General features: G+C 42.8%; 1 protein-coding gene across 4 annotated transcripts in view; it reads left to right on the plus strand.

Moving 5' to 3' along the window:
- Positions 1 to 14,930, plus strand: part of LOC110983692 (metabotropic glutamate receptor 3-like) — a 76,421-nt gene that overhangs the window by 21,035 nt on the left and 40,456 nt on the right. For 2 of the 4 annotated variants that reach the window (XM_022243156.2, XM_022243157.2), the window contains exon 1: positions 6,430 to 6,733. The exons of the other annotated variants lie outside the window; for them this stretch is intronic. The gene's annotated coding sequence lies outside the window, so the exon portion shown is untranslated. Of the gene's footprint in view, positions 1 to 6,429; positions 6,734 to 14,930 lie in introns of those variants that run through there. 4 annotated transcript variants of the gene reach the window in all.

A 14,930-nucleotide genomic window follows, 5' to 3' on the forward strand; every position in this document is an offset into this window, starting at 1 on the left:
TCCTGTTTGTTTTTGATTGCGTCATCCACTGTACACTTTTCGATCTCCGTTACTATACAAATTAAAAACCTTGACCTTACAGTGTCAGTATAGAGGTTCTTGCTAATTTACGTAAAGAAATGTTTTTGATTGTGCACTTTTTGAGTGTCAAACGTGCCCTGCCGAGGTACTTTGATTGTGGAATATCGTTTTCGCATGAATTATTTTTCAATTCAGAAAAGAAAGTCTCAAAGGCTGCGAGCCAGCCATTATTAATCAGCATGAAAATTTGACCTCATGTGGTTGAAGAATAAATTATGCTTATAGTATCATATCACAAGATCTGCCACCCTAGAGGTCTAAGAAATCCTCAACTTGCAGAGTAACTTAATTAGGAAATTCTCTCCGGCAACTTCGGTCTGTGCTGAAAATATAGATGCTTACATTTTCCTGGCTTGAAAATCTATATTCTGGAAAGGTGGGTGCGAACGAAATGTCTGACACAACTTCAATTCTGTTTTCATTACAAGAAATGGCATGATGAAGAACGCTGACAGATCTAGCGTTGCTGTCACCAAATCACAAATGTACGGCATACGGCCGTGAAGATGTGAACTTCTAGCTGGCAATGCCAGGGTAACCTCTCGGGTAAATATCACCAATGATTTAATTAACGATCTGGCTGGGCTTTGACTTCTGCATTGTGTCAGCGAGCCGTTGTAGTTCTCGTGATGTCGTGTGTAGGCTTTTTTCCCCAATATTCTCCCGCGTTGATGGCTACGTTAGATAGTCATGAGTTTACATCATAGGCTCGTTAGACACAGACGAAAAGAGACAGAGAGAGACGTTGGCAACATCCAGCGAAGTATCGCGGCTGGGCCTGGGTCCTTGTGGAATAGTTTCACCCTGTGCCCAGTGATGCATGTGCATCGGAAAAGGCCCTCAGAGGTTGCGAGTAACAAACTACATCAATAATTTGGAATCATATCGCTGCGGAGGGGTTAAATGCGCTCGCTGCAGCACCCGACCACGTATAAAGTGGCGCTCATAAATAATGAAAACCAATCTGTCGTTCCACTTTTCGAAATCTGTGGTACAGGTATACCTTTCTTTCCCTTGTGTTTATTTTAAGCTTTACTTTCCGCCAACCCCTTTTAGGTCAGTGTGGCTGGTGATTAATGTCGAGAGTAAAAATCCAGATCGAAGAAAATCACGCATCGGTTAGTGGAGGTGCTTACGTTCGTGCGATGCGCCAGATCTGTTATGCTGGTGTGAGCAAACATGGCACTATCTCGTCACGCGCGCATCAATCAGGGAGCTCGGCCCGGCCCACGCCCCGGCCCGGGACAAATGTTGACTCTTGCCGGCAATTAAGCAAATTTGTTAAAAAGCGCCGAGACGAGCGACAGGTTACAAAAGCGCTCCCCGACCTTGAGTGACCAACTTCCGATCGGGAGGGGGAGGGGCCTAGGCGAGCATGTGTGTTCAGCTAACGGAACTTTTTCCATAATGCACTCTGCTCCTTCCGGCGCCGTGCCCTGCTTGCGCGAAATAGAATCATTTTAGTGCAATCAAGAAATTCAACTCTGGGTTACAGTTTCCCACACACAACAATTATCTTCGGAAGTAAGTACAGAAAGGAACCTTTAACATCATAGAGTCAATAGAGCCTGAAAGTAAAAGGTCACGCAGTGAGCTTCCAGAAGCCTCGCGCGATCCGCCTCTGGGGATTTTACATGGGCCGTCTTATCAAATCCTCTAACTTTTGGAAGAATGACTTCTAACTGAAACCACCCCAAGAAACAATCATATCGGAATTTTCCCCTTGTCCTCCTCAAGTAATATTTAGGAAAAGTCACCCGGAGACGGGGAAAAAACGAATTCCATTAACGGCCTTTTGCTTCCGGCAGTATCGTTCCTAGGTCTCCTTGTTCATGCACGTTTGTTTTCATTGACCGTGCTTACGTGGAAACGAGATTGTGGAACGTTGCAAAGATTTGCCTACCTGCAGTCGATGGGTTCCACAGATTTCGTTGAGTTCACGTGACGCATTTCTTGTCAGCAAAGGGTAGATTATACATCAGAATATTTCGTAAAAGCATGTTATTGCCTTATGAAGTTTAAAATCCTTAAGATATTTTGGTCTGGTTTCAATTTGGCTTTTACCGAAAGATTACCATAATCTGTAATTTTGTGATAGCTTTTTTGCATGCAAGACCACCGCACTGCACTGTTCTTCGTGTATTTTGGATTTTCGGAAGGACATTTTTCTTTTAGGTCAGGCCATTTTTCCGTTTCCATAAATTGCTCTGCTAGCAAATATTTAACAAAAGGTCTTTTTAAGAGTAGAGTTGTTAAGAATTAACTAAACGAAAAAAAATTACCAATTCTAAAATTTCTGCACGTTATTTTTCCTATCCAAGGGTTCCGGAAGCGCGCCATCAGGGGTCAACTTTCAGGCTGTATTGCTCTTATAGTCAAAGTTTAACTCATCACCACTAACATTTTCTGAGTTGACTCTAGATCTGAACGAAGTACCGGATTTTTATCTTGTAAACGGAATAAGTGATGAGGGGCCAAACTTGGCGTAATACTATATTCTTGATATGGATTACAAACCGACGGGTGAGCAGCGCACGTGGGATTCTGCCTCCTCCATTGGACGTTGCTTTCATATTTCATCGCGTCATTTTTTGGTTTGGTGTTATTCATTACGGCTAAGCCTATTATTCCTGACTTCAGTCATGCATATTGTCTATGAAACGATAGCAGGCCTATCTATGATTTACAGGCAGTCAGAGCCAGACAATTGCCCATCAGGTAATCTGTGGAGCTTAAAAAGCCTGGAATCGGTAATGACGCATGAACGAGACGTATAACTGTATTTTCCTATATAGTTGGCTATATAATAATAACACAACTGCCCAAACTAACGGAGCAGCTCCTTAAATCATGCACGCCGACGCCATAGCTTGCGGAATATGAAAGAAAAGATACTTAAACCGCATACGTTTTAAAAAAAGACTTATGCAATATTACAGACAAATATAAACAACGTTTTCCTGTGATACCATTGGCGGGAAATTACTCTTATTTAGCCTCTTGGCAAAATGTTGTTTTCGCCAGTGTCTTTTTTCCTGTATGATAACACGCCGGCAGAAATCAACGGTAAGGACAGCGCTCGGTCATTGCTTGTGATGGCTTTTCAACGCAAAATGCCGTTGATTGTGAACTCTCACAATCATCGATATAACACAAACATCCAAAGTATTGAGAAAAGCAGCAATGGCAGACGAAATTGCGCGGGAAAAAGTCCTCATTGTCCGGGGAAAGTGCACGAGGCGCGGTATCGCTCGCAATTGATGTCAAATCTGTGTGCATTGGACGCGCTAAGTCAACAACGGAGCATACCTCTTTCAAAAACGGAGCTGTGCCCGACAGCGCAAAATATATACCCAAACCTCTCAATAGCATTCACGCTAATTAATTCGCGGCTGAACTCTTTCCAAGAGAGGCATTTGCAAGTCTAGTCAGGCCGGGCGTGTGAGATCTTCACAGGCCGCTATCATCAGGCAGATTAAAGCGGATTTCGTTTCCCTTATCTCCTCTGTGCCGATATTCGCTTCAGTCCACCCCCTGAGTGGGAAAATCAGTCTCTTCCAGGCAAAAAAAGGAGAGATAAATGTACTGAATAGATCGAAAAGAGGAAAGAACAGAACAAGTGAGATGGAAGAAGTGATCGGATTGTAGGGGGAAGGGGGGATTCAAAAGGAAAAGAGGGCGGTTAACTTGGGCAAGGTGCAGCCGGGCCTTAAAGCCAGTAGTATACACACGTGCGCGTTAACGGAATTCTGCGCTGTCAAAAGTGTAGATCACATGGTTTTGTATTATTCTCATTCAAAACGGACAAACCGCGCGGTCGCTCGATAAAACGCTGCGTTTAGAAGCCAGCGTGATCTTCCCACAGATAACGTACTGAGACCACACGTTCTGGCCAGTCAGCGTTCTTGTTGGGTGTGACGTCACAGCCTCGTTGCTACGTCATTGTTGTGGAATATTATCAACACAAACACCGGACCGAGTAAACGTAAAATATCGTGCGACATTATCGCTTTCTGATCTTTCTGTTACCGCGCAGAGTGCGCTTGTTAAAAAAAGGGCCGTCATGAACTCCATCTTTGTATATTTCTAGTTATCAGTTAAATTGAAATATTTTCAGTAAAGATTTCTCCAAATGTAGAAATTGCATGCCCAAAGCAGTTCATTCCCCGTAAGTAATGAGGAACAGAAAATTTCAAGTAACGACAGAGTACGGGTAAATCTTATGACGTAGCACGAACGGAACTTATCCCTGTTAACATATAGAAGACTCTCATCACCGTGGATGCTACTGTGCCAAAACTTGCAACAATTATTCTTCGCTGTCGGGTTGTGAACGTGTTGAAATACTAAACATATTTGATTGATATCGTATTCGGCAATACTGAATATTGATGTTTAGGAATCGGTTACGTAATGTTTAACTGTGCACATGTAGAAAGGGACATCTGGGTTACTTTGAATTGTTTAATACATTTTATGATTGAAATCTACTCAAGAAATATCAAATTGTCAAACAGTAAACGACTTCATTTGCCGTTGAAAAAGTAAAAAAAAAATCAGTTTGTGTCATATTGTGTTTTCTGTAAACCAAAGGAAGAATTGCTATACCACGGTTTTCAAGTAAATAGATAATTGATGTTGAGCGAGAAATTACTAGGTTTGTTTGAAACATAATACACAGATGATGTCAAGAGTAAACTGCAGCTTTTCGCTTTTGTTTCATCGTCACAGGATTAATCAGAAAATTGTATGTACCGAGACGAAATCGGTCGTAGATTGGAAAGTTGAAAACAAACAAGATTGCTCAGCAAGATGTTTTCCTCCAGGTTTTGGGTTTTCTCCCCAATTTCCACGTTTGTGTTGAGCGAGAAATTACTAGGTTTGTTTGAAACATAATACACAGATGATGTCAAGAGTAAACTGCAGCTTTTCGCTTTTGTTTCATCGTCACAGGATTAATCAGAAAATTGTATGTACCGAGACGAAATCTTTTGTTCAATATCGAACGTATATGTCAACTGTCCGCAGTCTCCAAGTAACTTCGTCTGTACTCTCACCCAAAGTCAACAATTGACAATTCACATTTACAAGTGAATTCACAGTCAAGGGCCGTAGAAGATTGACAAGAGAACAACCACAGCGACAGCAAGGCAGAAGATAAATTCACAAACAGTTGGTAGAGGCGGGAATTCTTATTTGCATCTACGAGGCAAAGCAGGTTAATTCAAATAATGGGATCATCCCAAAGTATAAGTAGGAGACAAAACTTTGCCTATAATATATGGGTTGACTCGAGGGGAGACATTCCGTCTATTAAGGCATAGGTCTACCTTTAAAAGAACTATTCTGCACCACACCGAATTCTTGTCTAATAATTATGTTGCCTTTAAAGCTCAACTGACATTGGTGATAACCTCGTCATCACTTTGAATCACTGAATTCGTTATGGCACTCAACAGTTGCTCTGCGCGCCGCGGGTCCACAATGGGCCCACACAGCTGAAATCGGTGCTGCTGCAGCCTATAGCCACAGTGTTGAATTAACTTTGTGCGCTCTCTCTATTACCTCAACAATGTCACAAGATGGAATCACATTGTACCTCAACATCGTGTGTTTGCGGTATTCAGACTATCGCTTTACGGCACGGCATCGGGGACCCAATCGCAATCGTAGCTGAGCAGGTGCTCAAACAAGATATCGTCCGTTTACTTTGGAATGGTTTGTCAAAACAGAGAATTTAATATCAGTAGGCCTAGTATAAATGTATCTGTGCTGTCAAAGATATACAAATAGAATTTCAGCACAAAAGAAAACTCTTTGTCAATTATTTGGAAAACAGTGTCAGCATTTTAAGAGTACGCTGTCACTCTTCAAAACTAGCATTAATATAACAAACACGGGTATTTAAAATTAAAATTCTCAATCAATCGTTCAGTTTTAAACCTCTTGTAAATTGGCAATTTTCGGCAGTGCGGCGCAAACGACCCTTTTAAGTTTATTGCAACAGTACATTAAAGCCAGATTTTGGAAATGTATTGTCAATGATCAAAGTTCTAGGATGACAACTGACGTGCAATTGCTCCTGGTGCTGATGCCTATTTTTTTTCTCCATAATTAATGTACATGTACAGTATCCTCATCCACTTGATTACAAGCAGATTGTGTACGAGCAGCGTTATGTGTCTGGCAACACAGTGTAATTGCATTAATGCGACAATCAAGGCCCCATGAACGCATGAAAGCTCAAAAATATTAGCAGCCAACACTCAGTGACTATTCAAATAGCCACCCAGCACCGATGTACCGCGCAGCCGCAGTGGCTTTCCAAACAGGCGCCTTTTTACCCGCGCAGCACATAGCCTGCCAGTCTTTGACGTGAATAATGCGTGCATGCTGCCACATAGCCCGGTTCGTCGAGTCAGCGACCATTCGAACTATCAGCAGTAGATAACTGATGAACTCCCGTCTGCCACGCCGTGTGGTTGTTTTCGGGCTGCAAAGCTTGTCTGTTTACTCTCAAAATGTTCTGGGAAGGATACGAACTTCATGCGAAACGACTAACATACCTACTTGAGTGCGTCGGGGAGAAAGAGTTGCCCCTGAATTGATGACTTGACAGCCATTTCCTCTTCTAGCATGCTCACAGCGATAGGTAAGTGTTCAAGGCACTTACAGACTTCGCGTTTGCACCCTCAAACAAATGCGCCTCTTGACATCAGCGGCGGCGGTATTTAGCACAGGTTCAACGGAAGTATTTTCAAGTTCTTGCTCAAAAACGCGTACGTGATTTTTATTTTACTGTCGTTGTTATCAATTTTAAAGGGAATATTTCTAAGCAATCTTGTCGTATTCTTGTTTTCTTTCATCAATAATGCCTTACCTAAAGGTATGTACGGTACTGTTTTGACCCGAATCTCTTCATCAGTTATTCTGTATCTGATTCTTTTAAAACGCCAAATATATGATCCTGTTTGTCCTATTCTATGAATGGTGGTTACAAGAAGCTTTCGAATCTTTTGCAGGTTTTTAGCAGAAATCAGCTCTTTGGTCTAGGAAGGATCTAACAAATATCAAATTTTAATATTGGTCATCCTCGCTTTGTTGCTGTTTTAAACTAAATACATAAAAACCTGGACATGTTCGGTACGTTTGCCACTGTTAGATTCGTGATCTAAACATGTCAATAAACGAACTGTTGGTGGTCAGTCAGATGGTTGTCGCCACCACTGCACATACGCATGCATTGATTTATTAATTCCTATGTCGATTTTTTCCCATTTCAGTGCATGTAGGAACATATGCTCCTCTATTCGTCAAGTGCAGGATTATTTGTAGCGCTGACAGCAATTACAAAAAGTACAATGCAAATTTTAAAAACCATTGTGAGCACATGCTATTTAATATCCCGATCCATGGTTGCTCCGCGAAGCGCGCAAAGGTTAAAAATGCTTGTATCCACACGACCTGAAAGTGCCCGTGATAATTAAAAAAAAAACCCACAAACACAACACACACAGTTGCATTATAATGTGTAATAAAAACCACACGTCTTATTTGTTGGGTATTAATGCGATGTGGTATTTTCAGCCACAACACCCAATACATGTGTAAATATTTGCTTCAGTATATTATTCTGCGATACATTAAACGAAGAGGCAGAAAATGGACAAAAATTATTCATGTGTACAGGTGTATTAAAAGGCTGCGTGGTCAAGTCAGTGTTTCGTTTAGCGATGATCAAACATGCATCATTAAGGTTTCTTTGTTTCACATTATGAAGTGTAGGCTTTATGTACAAACTAACTCCCATACGCTATCACTCGGACACGATGCTTGTATTTACAAGGTACCCTCCGTAACAATACGCGGATGTAATTTGTGCAATGAAATGGTACTAAGGATACACACAATTCCAAAAACGTGGAAATTGGGGAGAAAACCCAAAACCTGGAGGAAAACATCTTGCTGAGCAATCTTGTTTGTTTTCAACTTTCCAATCTACGACCGATTTCGTCTCGGTACATACAATTTTCTGATTAATCCTGTGACGATGAAAGCGCAAGGGATTCTTGCCGCGTCCCCTGACGTTCGGCAAGCCTGCGAGATTGCCGAAGCTCGCTGTTCCTTTTCTTTGACGTTCGTCTCTGCATGCACATTCCGTGCGAGCACTTATTTGTGAACCCTGTGCAAACAAAAGCTTTACCCGCGAGCCACAGGTCGAGAACCGGGAAATCGTCGGTGAGAGGATGGCATGTCTCGTGTCAAAATTCGACACAATTCCCAATTTCCATGCCGCACATGAACGATGACATGAGATGATGTATGATCATTAAGTTTTGCTTTGGTTTCGAGAAAACCTGATAACTATGCAGAGGAGGCGTCTACATTTTGAGGGAAGATTGGGTTTAGTGGAAACGTTTTGCATGTCAAATGATTCACGACAGGATGAAAGGGAGAAAAGCCCTTCCTAACAATAACAGAAATAAGAATTTCTTTGTACAGGTCCATCTGAAACACTAACAAAAAAGACTGAGAGATTCAATAAAACACCAAGAAATTCAAACCATAATGTGCATTCGACCCCCCATTTTATCTCTGCTAGATAGCACATAAAGTTGGGCATTAATGTGTGTGATAAAAAATTGTGGCATTCATGGCTTCGTTCCAAAGAAATACCCCCCGATTCTTATTTAGATTTCATGAATGATCTCTCAGCCGAAGACTTTTTGTCTCAGAGCATGAAATAATTCACTACCAATCGGTAATATTGAAAGAGACAATGAGGGAGTGTGGTGTCTTTAGTGCCGTCTTCAGCACTCACTCTCAGTGTATGGATCGTAAAGAAAAGCGCGCGGTTATTTGCAGGGGTTCGCTCATTCTCACTCATTGCGTTCATCTTGAAGTCTTTTAATGACCTTTGTCTTTGTCTATATATCTAATCTGAAACCCAAATAGACCTGCTGAAGATCACAGGGCTCACACAGCACTGCAGGTAACTCAGCACTGTAAACGTGCTTTCGTTATATTCATCACATATTATGAATAGTCATCATTATTTTGATGAGTTTTCATGAACCAAATGCTGTGTTTTTACAACCTTAAGTGCTGTCATTCTATGATATAATCGAAAATCAAACGATTAAAAGACTGAATATTTCGCCTCGTGGAATTGCTTGTTTTGCCTTGCACGCGGGTGACATTTGTGTGTGTGTGCGTTCGCGACGTGCGTGCAGTTCAAAGAAAAACAGTCAATCATTCAGTGGCCGATGAGCGCGTCGCTTTGGACTTGCTCAGACTACAATAAGGGCGCTGCGCGCAGCGTTGGAACCCCCTCGCACCGTGTCTGTCTGCAGTTCGCCGGACTGGGATCGTTTCAACTCAATTATACCCGCAGATGGCCAGTGCGAAACAAATCCGAGAGATTATTGCTGGAAAAAAACTTCGACCTCTTAGCTGCGTCGCTCTCCCGCAGTGGCGACTTGATATAAACCCAAAGTACAGTGCACCGGCTGTCACTGCAACAACCTGACATGCGAAATGAAGAGGATCAAAATTACCGACCACTGGGAGATTTGGGAAATTGAAGAGGGCTCTTGTTTCAGACTACACCAAAAACTATCAAATCATAAGGGAATATCACCACTTGAGAGTGTTTTCGTTCCTTGCGAGGGACGAGTAAAAGTGCAGTGTAACCATATGCTTTGGCGCGCTTGTAGCATTTTTTCAGAGAAATGCGCTTGCCAACAGAAAGGAGCATTCGGAATGGCGAGTGGCATAAATCTATCCCTTAACCCCCCCCCAAAAAAAAAAGAAAAAGGAAAAAAAAACAAAAACAAAACCAAAAAGCAAAAAAATAAAAAAAAATAAAAAATAAACCACCCCAAAACCCGAATTAATTACAACGGGGAAAAGCATTTATAGGTGCTTGGAACTTACAAGAACTTAGGATTATGCAGGCAAAATTAATTAAGAGACCTCTGTCGGTTACAACACCATTTTTTTCCAGCCGAGTGGATTCCTATTTACTTTGTCCTGTACGTGTGCGTTATCTTTTCGAAGTGGCTTTGACATAATTTTTCATTGTTCTTTAGGCAGTTAAAGCCAAAGTAGGGATCCATTCAATCTTTATGACGCTAAAAGCCTTTGATATACACCCATTACTTTCTCTTTTGTAACTAAAATCGTATCTTCACTTGGCCTAAGTTGAAACCCGTACGCTATTAATTTTGAACCCAGCACATGAGAGGGTCATGTTAACATTATCCTATGATAAAGCCTTCCACTCACTAGAATATTGTGTACCTAAGGGCAGCACAATAAACTAACTTACAGTAATACAGAAGTGTTGATCAAGGGGACGAATAAATTAAATTTGCAATTTAATCAACAGCTATGCAATCAGGGTATGCCCGGCTCATGTTATTGCACGTGGCAGTACGAGGATGCATAGAAATGGCTCAGGTAGCTTTAATTTCAGAGTTCCCCGCGCGTGACCTTACTCTGCAATTCAAATTGGGTTGATGCTTTAGCCGTGAGATTTTCACCCCATCCTAAACCCCACTGGCAAAAATGGTGGCCCCTTGTCCAGGGTGAAAGGTGTACGTAGTTCACCCGTTAATACCGGGCCAAATTTGGCTATGATACATTCACAGGTCCTCTGTCACACACAAAGGTCATGATTGACCGGACTGTTACGCGTGAAGATCGAAAAAGTTCCGCGACACTTGATGACCTTATACCGTAATCAAGCAAGCGCGTCACAGTTACCATCTGGGCAAAGCTGCGCGTCCACCAGTAAGCATTTTTGGTCACAGTATAAGGCTGAGATAGGCAACGATAGTTCCAAATGATGAGAGTTTGTAAAGGCAAAGGATTGCCACCAAGTCAATCAACATCAAACGCCTCCCAGCAAATTACCTGAAACAATAGAACAATGTGTAAACATGATCGTTGACTGTGCATTAAGAGTAAAAGGCAGTACTGTGTACTTTTCACGTTCTGGGAAGATAAAAAATACATAAACCCAAGGGCACAAGGATACCTGAAAAGGAGGCAGCGGCGTTACCAATATTTCTGGCTTGTCTTTCACACCATACAGATGGACTCACTCTGTAACTCAAGCTTTGCGGAAAAACGCCTATGTGATACAGGCGGTGGTTGTGTGTATGTCAGGAGTAGGCCTACAGTGAAATTACCAGTTTTTTTCGAATGTGAGCAACTTGAAACAAATTTTTCTCGAAGAAAAAGCAAATTTTGAAAGATTAGAATTAGTTTCCTTCGTTTAAAAAATGTTGACGTTTCCTTTTCGTTGGTTATGGAAACATCATTAGCCAGTCTAACTGCAATTAAAAAGAATCCTAATTGACATTATGGACCCGAGTTCATCAACGACTAGTTACCCAAGATCAACTTTGCATCAATGCGGTTGGTTGCGCTGGTTCATCCGGCCCTCGAAAAGCCGGACAATATTTACATTAGTGGATAGAATATTGATTCGAATACCGCAGTCACACTTTCGTTTATTGCGGGATGTACAATATGTACGCCGTTCAGCGTTCGTGTTGGCACGCTTTTGAGCGACTGTTTTCCTAGGTGTTGGGCCGTTTACCTTGGGCAGTCGGCGCGTGCGGTAATTAATTGTATGGGTCCTTCTGGTAGAATTAATTAACCAACACGAACATCAACATTTTGGCTGTCAACACGGACTGACAGAAGCGGGCGATGTTCAATTTCTGATTACCGTGGAGCCAGAAAATGCACCCCGCTCAGGGTACGTGCCCTCAACGCGTATTCGGTGTACACGCACACCCAGGCAGGCATTGCTGTGTTGACGATTTCCAATGATACATCTTAACACTGATAAAAAGAATGTTATCTACGACCGCTTCCAACGAATCGGGACCAGTCATGTCGCGAATCATTCCACTCGGGATTGCAAATTGGTCAGGTAACGTCGGAGGGACCTGAATACGAGTTGTGTATGCTGCACTCTGAAAGCTCATATAGAGAGAAGCCATCGATAGTTTTGTTTTTAAACACTTATGCAGTTACAAGCCCAGGCATGACATGAGCCCAGGCGCAATGGTACCTAAGCAAGGCATGTTCACATCCTGGGAAAATCTTCAAATCACGGCAGTTGATTTTTTAAAAAATCCATTCTGCAAGTGCCGCTGACTTTCCATTGTGAAGTGCATCCATTCGTTTGCGCTGACAGAGACGTATGCAAACTCAGGCACGCCCCCGATAATGGCGGGAACAGGAGGCATTGTACGCCGACTGTTGTACAAAAATACTTGCCCTTGACTTTTTTATTGAGTAATAGCTGGCACAACACTGGCGCCATAAGCGTTGCACACCGGGGCAATTAAGCTCTTGTATGCAGCCGGAGATGTAAATAACTTGATGTTGAAAGCAGTGCACCTATACACACGTACTGACGACCATTCTCTTACAAATTGAAGGTCTCCTTGACTATCGGCCTGTAAAATCTAGGCCTCTAGAAATCGACTTTGATGGAGAAATTTCAAACTGAACCCTGTAAAAAGTATCCCCTCTCTTCATCATTCTGAAAAAAAACCAACATTTTTAGGCTTTACTTGTCCATATGCTATAGCTACGAGGAATTAGAAACCTCACCTGACCAATATTCAGGCCGACATCACCACAGTCGGTGAACATCACACATTATTATGCATGCGTGGTCTCTTTAATTTTCCCCCAAGCTGCCTTCGAATCAGAGAGTGTCCCCAAAAGGTTCGTGTAATTACCCTACCCGGATCTTGTTAAAGGGTGATGATGGGTCGTGTCTCTACGGCCCGTAAGTCGCCATCACCACCTCCGAGAAAACACATGCACGACGCATGACGTCGAGTGCAAGAAAATGCGAAATCCCGAAGATGGGCCTTCCTCGTTAAACGATATATCCCGGGGAAAACAGGAAATTACAGCCGAGACATGAACACCAAGGCAAGGCCGCTAGAGAAGGGAATTAAAAAGGACATAGTGCTCGGTTTTTCAAGACCAAGAGTCAAACACTAACTTCTGAGATTGTGTGTGCGTGTTAGAAAAGCGTCGAACAACATCGTGGAAGTCGAGAACCCTCGCAAACAGTTTTTATTTTTGGGTACCGGTAGTTTGACAATGCAACACAATTGCCTAAGAGCAGATTTGGCTGTCATTTATATCTATTTTAAGTTCTGATGTGTTTGCTCTTGGGAAAGAGCTCAGAAACGTTTCTGAACACACTTGTAGACCCGGAGCCGGTCTCACCGTAGATTTAAGGTCTAATAATGGACGACGGTGGCTACACTGACACCTGCAGGGATTGAGTTTTATGACTATTATGAACGGAATGTAAATAATTAAGAGCCTTGCTAAAGCTCATCTGCTCTCAAGTGACAAGCCCTGAAAAGTATTCGAATATTCCTGTTCCCGGTTGTTTGCAATATATCGGCGATAGTTGTCTTCAGCGAGGCATCAACATATCAAGTATACAAATTCCTCAGTTTCCTCGCGCTATGCGCTCAGCTCGCTAACGGCTTAAAGTCTCATTTCAATCCACGCCGATTGACTTATTCTAGTTGCATGGTAGACGAGAAAATTTTTGTGTCACCAATCATTAACCTGTCAAGGAATCCGAAACCCTGTAAGCGAGGATTGAAGTGTCTGTGACGGACGACCAGACGGAAGGTAGCCTGCCCGAGTCCTAAAAACCCACGTAAGGGGAAATTTCAGGGCATTGCATTCACTGGTCAGAAATAGGCCGTTCCGGTTGCTGTTTATGATACACAAAAGCTCATTTTTCGTCGAGATGCCATCTCAAAGACTGGACATTTTTCAGCCGTGCGAAGGCTCGATTGGGCGAGGGATGTGATAAATTGCTTTCTGTCCTTGATAACAGGACACTCGCTGAGCGTGCGCTTATAAGGAGTGCTTTCTAAGAACACTTTAGCATGTATTTCGCGCTGCCAAGAAGTGGAAATACTTCAGCCTATACAAATCTGAGTGTCAACTACAGTGAAGTGAGACACGTACAGGTCAGGCATTCGGCTCTGAACCTGAGAGATTTACCGCACTGCCATTTTTGATCACCCTCAGTGGTGTAGTCGGGGGGAGGGAGCACTGCCCCCGTGGAAACTCTTCCCCCTTGCCTCCTCTGAGAAGAGCATGGCTACGCACCCAAGGGTGCAAGGGGTCAACTTCACCATCGAGCCCATATCGTTGCTGAATAAAGTTATTCCATTTGGGGTTATGGGCGTGTTCACCATCGGTTCCTATACAATATCCAGGGACTAACGCATTTCTGTCGCAAGAACTCAGGGACATGCATTGACCAAGACATCTCCAGAATATCTCTTAAGCGATATTGTTGTTTCTTAGGAATCTGTGGACTTGCATACCTATAAGTGATTGAATTCCAACCTTATACTGACAAGAAAAGATGGATACCGAAAAATCTGCGTCACGCAACCCAAGCGACACCTGCCAATGTGGCATACGGAACCTTTTTTCCGACGGACTCGTTTTTGTATCCTTTACGTGCGATGCGTCCACCTGAATAATGTGTATAGTGCAGCATGGCGTTCGTACCGAGCTCATCACATGTTGTAGAGCTGTGGCCAATGTTTCATCGGATTTCCCCTCTACCTCGCCTGCACAGGAATGAATTTCATGGTTGTGATGATTTTGCTAGATTTAGGTGCCGGAGCTAATAGAGCGAGAGTTTAATTAGAGCACGCCGACGGGAGCGTGTAGGCCGAGGGAGGTTATGGAGGCGCTCGTTTGGTGGGGAAGGACTGTGTGATCCGTCCTGTTCAGCGGAGAGACGACGGCGGGTAAATTAGTCTGGC

This window comes from Acanthaster planci, linkage group LG04, assembly GCF_054643075.1.
Source record: "Acanthaster planci isolate LZ-2023a linkage group LG04, COTS_SCS, whole genome shotgun sequence".
Classification (NCBI taxonomy): domain Eukaryota; kingdom Metazoa; phylum Echinodermata; class Asteroidea; order Valvatida; family Acanthasteridae; genus Acanthaster; species Acanthaster planci.